The sequence below is a fragment of the Neolamprologus brichardi genome, chromosome 22 (genome assembly GCF_056152115.1).
Source record: "Neolamprologus brichardi isolate AB-2024 chromosome 22, ASM5615211v1, whole genome shotgun sequence".
NCBI lineage: Eukaryota > Metazoa > Chordata > Actinopteri > Cichliformes > Cichlidae > Neolamprologus > Neolamprologus brichardi.
The window spans coordinates 31196156-31202350 of NC_142124.1; the positions used below are offsets into that span (position 1 = coordinate 31196156).

General features: G+C 43.0%; 2 non-coding genes across 2 annotated transcripts; both read left to right on the forward strand.

Moving 5' to 3' along the window:
• Nucleotides 1–1185: 1185 nt before the first annotated feature.
• On the forward strand, nucleotides 1186–1257 carry trnah-gug (transfer RNA histidin (anticodon GUG)). Its single transcript has one exon. It is a non-coding gene; the product is annotated as a tRNA-His (tRNA).
• A 1289-nt stretch (nucleotides 1258–2546) lies between these two features.
• Nucleotides 2547–2618, forward strand: trnah-gug (transfer RNA histidin (anticodon GUG)). The gene has a single exon. It is a non-coding gene; the product is annotated as a tRNA-His (tRNA).
• The last annotated feature ends 3577 nt before the right edge of the window (nucleotides 2619–6195 follow it).

Here is a 6195-nt window from a genome sequence, read left to right on the forward strand (position 1 = left end):
AGGCTTAAAACTTTCCTTTTTGCTAAAGCATATAGTTAGGGCTGGACCAGGTGACCCTGAATCCTCCCTTAGTTATGCTGCAATAGACGTAGGCTGCCGGGGGATTCCCATGATGCATTGAGTTTTTCCTTTCCAGTCACCTTTCTCACTCACTGTGTGTTAACAGACCTCTCTGCATTGAATCATATCTGTTATTAACCTCTGTCTCTCTTCCACAGCATGTCTTTATCCTGTCTTCCTTCTCTCACCCCAACCAATCACAGCAGATGGCCGCCCCTCCCTGAGCCTGGTTCTGCCGGAGGTTTCTTCCTGTTAAAAGGGAGTTTTTCCTTCCCACTGTCGCCAAAGTGCTTGCTCATAGGGGGTCATATGATTGTTGGGTTTTTCTCTGTATCTATGAAGCGCCTTGAGGCGACTTTTGTTGTGATTTGGCGCTATATAAATAAAATTGAATTGAATTGAATATACTGCTGTGTATTGAAATTCCTCTTATTTTGCATAGAAATACACTGAACAATATACAAAGCATAATATATAAAATAACATCTACCTGAGTTTTTTCTTTGTAAGAAGCCTCTCATGTCCATTGTTGTGTTCATCAGTACATAACTGAAACTGGTTTAGAGAGCTTTATTTAGCCGTGGAGGGTAACAACTGAAAATATGAAATAAACACACATGTAAGCTATGACTCTCTAAAGAAACAGCATTGTTGTTGTTCGGCTTTTCATTTCGCCATTTGTTGATTTACTCGAAGAGCAAGTAACTTAACATGGGTCAAGTGATCAGCTTGATATCAATCTTTCGTGATACGCCGTCATGTTTACATTATTTGTACAGTACGAATGATTTCCTTTGGTACCTGGTCAAACTTAAGCTTTCCTCTGTCTGCCTGTCTGCACTTCTCCAACAGCAAACTCGCAGGCAGCAGCTTCTCCCCCCTCGCATACATGCGTAAGTGCTGTGCTCAGTCGCCTAGTGCCTGAGCTCGGATCATACCAAAATTAGTGGGAATTTTTGTTCTTCTGCACATCGTACAGGTCAGCTGTTACATGCAGATTCCAGTTTTTACGGTGGAACATGAAAAAAAAAGCAAATTCCAGACTGTAACTGGCAGTGAAAAGCACAACATGTTCTGTGGATTGGAGGTGATCGACTACATGGACGTTCAGCCTGCAGCTGACTGGCCGTGATCGTATAGTGGTTAGTACTCTGCGTTGTGGCCGCAGCAACCCCGGTTCGAATCCGGGTCACGGCATTGAGGTGAAGCTTTTAAAGCAAATACAGCAGATAAAGTGGAGCACAAGTTCAGAATTTAATGACAAAAAAACTGCTTCCATAAAGTCAAAGGGATAAAGGCTTTGACTTCTTGGTATGATTCATCAACGCTGGAACAAGGACATTTTTACATCATGTGTTCCTACACAATAGGTGGTACTTAAACAACTAAACATTTTCTTATATATTACACTACAATTTTTATTTGAATTAATACCTATTTTACTTTATTATTTTTATTTTATTTGAGAAAATGTGACATAACTCTTTGTTGGAAATCTTCTGTTTAATCAAAATAATAATAATTCAGTGTCTTTTACTGTTGCATGTCATCCATACTCTGACGGATTTTTTCAACAACTTTGTGAATTAAAAATGTACAGGCACAAAGTCTGATCAAAGTGTTCGTCCTAAACACGGTGCTGATCTCAGCTACCAGAAAGTCTTATCTGAAGCTGCTGTTTCATCATTACGAAATCTCAGGGTCAGCCTGTGTTTTTCACCAAGCTGGGAAGGTTTCATGTTAAATGCTTGTGATGCTCTTGCAGTATAACAACATATTTACTGGAGCACTTCATATTTCTGTAATTCTTGTGAATGTGATAACTCAAGAAAGAAGCAACTTGGATTTTTCTCAACCTCGAGGTAAAAGTCAGAGGCCAAGTTTTCTGCAATTGTTCTTATGCGATAACTCGAGAATGAGGCAAAGTATACCTTTTAAATGGAAAAAATGAAAATACACACAAACAACTATTTACCACTAAAAACATGAAGGTCCCCAACTACAAATCACAACCACTCTGCCGTGACCCAGATTTGAACCAGGATTGCTGCGGCCACAATGCAAAGTACTAAACACTATACGATCACGGCTGCAGAGCAACTGGTCAGCTGCGATCTTTATTGTGCTTTTTCCCTTATATCAATCTCAAAATCTGTGTCAACGATGCGCACATTTACGCACGTGGCACAGTAACAATATCTCCATTAACACAGGGACGTCTCGTGGTCTGACGGTAAATACATTTTGGTGTTCTTCTGCACATCGTACAGGTCAGCTGTTACACGCAGATACCAGGCTTTTACGGTGGAATAAGAAAATGCAACATCCAGACTGGCAGTGAAAAGCACAACATGTTTGTAGTTCCAATGTTGATACGACCTAAACGTGTCAAACTTAAAATGTACAGTCCTGCTTAGTGGGTTTAAAATGGACTCCTGTGGATTGGAGGTGATTGACTACATGGACGTTCAGCCTGGAGCTGACCAGCCGTGATCGTATAGTGGTTAGTACTCTGCGTTGTGGCCGCAGCAACCCCGGTTCGAATCCGGGTCACGGCATTGAGACGAAGCTTTCAAAGCAAATACAGTTGAACCCTAACTTATGAAATTAATTTGTTCATGTCAAGTTTGGTTTTCATGTCAGCAATAAAGCTGAGGTTTTGATTTACAATTCTGTGTTCGAGTCCTGTGCTTGGATCCTCTTCTCCGCCTGCCCGCACACAGAGCCCTGACATAATGATTGTTATTATAACTATTAAGTCTAATGACTTACAACTAAAATAGTGATCAATAAGAACTTTGATCAGTTTGTTTTCTTTTGCCAAAAAGAAAAATCAGTAAAGCTTAGGATGGCTACAACTGTACCAGTATGACCTTCCTGCTTCCTACATCATTAAAACCAAAATTCTACTTTTTGCCAATGAACATCATAAGACCAAAACAAGTTTTCTGCTGCACTGAGCAAAGGTGGACACTTTAGGATGTGTTCTAACCACTAAGCCATTAAGAAGGTGAACAACTTAGATACCTAACACTAGGTTTACTAACCTGCGCAAATTTGTGTAACTTCCCTAAACCCAACACCCCCTAGAATTACTGGCTGTTTTATTTTCTGGTGCAAGTCCCGAGGTGTTAATCACCCCTGCTGAGATTTTCACAGGTCGTCAGCTTGTTTCTCCTCCAGCTTTTGTTGTGCAAACTACCCATTATCCTTGAGGCCTGGCACATTTGCATTTGCTCACTCCAAGTCAGGCCAAACCTCTGTGTTACAACTTTCAGAAATGCCTGCCATATCTATACAAAATATCCCACACATTGACTGACCTGCAAATATAAAAGACACACATTCACACCTCATGATATTTATATAAACCCATTTAGAGTGAGGTTCATGTAAATTTACCATTCTCTATTTGTTTATCTTCTGACAACGTAAGATTACAAGTGTGCTCCAAAGCTTCCTTTGCCTGTTAGACGTGGGAATGCTGCAGACCATCAGAGAGTGCACGGTACATCAAGCCCGCAGAACAGAGCCGGACTGGAATTTGTCAGTTCATGAACTGATGGCATTCATTTCAATCCTGTTTGTAAGAGCAATCATGTGTCCTGTTGGTGCCATTGTGGATTGCTGGTCAGAAGGATTTCTGGTGCCAGTAATCAAAGAGACAGTGCCCCGAGATAGATTCATTTCAATTATGCAACACCTTCGATTTGATGACAGGGACACGCGGGCAGAACGGGTGAAAACAGACAAATTTGCGGCGATCTCCGACATCTGGACACGCTTCAACGAGAACTGTGCTAAGAGTTTCACTCCAGGAGAACACATGCCCATAGATGAACAGCTGTTCCCTACCAAGGTTTGTTGTCCATTCGCACAGTATATTGCAACCAAGCCAGACAAATTTGGGATCAAGTTTTGGATGGCCACGGATTTGGACACCAAATATGTCTGCAGTGCATCTCCTTACTTGGGAAAGGACCCCAGTCGTCAGAAGGGAGAGAGGCTGGCAGAGAACGTGGTCATAAAACTGATGGAGCCGTTTTTGGATGATGGGAGAAACGTCACAACGGACAATTTCTTTACTTCACTGTCACTGTCGCACAGACTGCTGCAGCGCAAAACAACGTTACTGGGCACTGTGAATAAAGTCCGGCGTGAACTTCCTCAACTTGCAAAAGATACTGCAAAGCGAGAGGTATTCTTCAGTGCTTAGAAGTGGTGGTGTCTCCTTGACAATTTATGCACCTAAAAAAAACAAGACTGTGTGTGTTCTAAGTTCCATGCACCAAGACGTGATGATCGGTGATGACAGAAAGAGGAAACCCAACAGGATAACAGACTATAACCACATGAAGGTATGTGAATGTGTGTACAATTTTACACCAGTGCTACAATGTTTTCTGATGTGTGCTATACAGGCCTATAGAAAAAAACATATACTCATGACTCTCTCTCTCTCTGCTTTTACAGTGTGGTGTAGACGTGTTGGACCAAATGACGCGGATGTATTCCGTAAGAGCAGGAACATGCAGGTGGCCAGTAGCGGTTTTCTACAATATGCTGGACCTGGCGGCGGTGAATGCCTACATTTTGTACAAGGCATGTACAGGGTGGAGAGGCAAAAGAAGATTGTTTCTGAGTCTTCTAGCTCAGCAACTTCGTTGCCGATTCATGCAGCTCAAGGAAATATTAGCACAGAGGCAGGCTGCTGAAGCTGCTGCAGCTGCTGTGCCAGGGACTGTAAAGACAACGCAGTGCCAGGTGCAAGAGAGCTGCAACAGGAATCGCAGCAGGTTTACCTGTGCAACATGTCAGAAATTCACCTGTGCCAAATGCAGGGATGATGGACACTGGGTCTGCAAACGCTGTAAAGTCTGAAACACTTTGAAATAAAACAGACTTGTGTACCCATATATTGTGAATGTGTGTCTTTTGTATGTAGGTTGTAACACAGAGGTTTGGCCTGCCTTGGATCTGAGTAAACAAATGCCAATGTTGCGCACACACACACACACACACACACCTGCATTTATTTGTCCCACAAGTGGAAAATCTGCATTGTCATTGCAAAAAAGTGGACAGTGCAAGAAAAAAGCAGCTAAATAAAAACTAAAGAGCACGGTATAGAAAGTGCACTATACAAACAATCTGGAAACATAAATATGGACACGTGCATTCAAAAATATTGGTGTGTGTATACACACACACATCTATATCTACACACACACACATATACATACATATATATATATATATATATATATATATATATATGTGTGTGTGTATATATATGTGTATATATATATATGCAGACGGAGCAATACTGGAAGAGCATATGGGAGAAGGACGCAACCCATAACGGCAATGCTCAGTGGCTAGTGGATCTGAGGGCAGACCATAGCGACCTCCCTGAACAGGGTCCAGTAACCATCACAGTGGCAGATATCCAAGAAAGGGTCTCCAGTATGAAGAGTTGGACAGCACCAGGGCCCGACATGGTTCACGCCTACTGGCTGAAGAAGCTGACTGCACTCCACGAGCATCTGGCAGCACAAATGAACCAGCTGCTAGTTAACGAGGGACACCCGGAATGGCTAACCGAAGGTCGGACGGTCCTGATCCCCAAGGACCCCAAGAAGGGACCAGTCCCCTCCAACTACCGACCAATAACCTGCCTCAGTACTACATGGAAGCTCCTGTCAGGCATCATATCGGCTAAGATGAACAGGCACATGGGCCAATACATGAGCGGGACACAGAAAGGAATTGGCAAGAATACCAGAGGCGCAAAACACCAGCTACTGGTAGACAGAACAGTCAGCCGAGACTGCAAGACCAGACTAACCAACCTGTGCAGTGCCTGGATTGATTACAAGAAGGCCTATGACTCAATGCCCCACAGCTGGATACTGGAATGCCTAGAATTGTACAAGATCAATGGGACCCTAAAAGCCTTCATCAGGAACTCAATGGGGATGTGGCGTACAACACTAGAGGCCAACTCCAAGCCCATAGCACAAGTCACCATCAAGTGCGGGATCTACCAGGGAGATGCTCTGTCCCCACTGCTGTTCTGCATAGGCCTGAACCCCCTCAGTGAGATCATTAACAAGACTGGCTACGGATACCGAC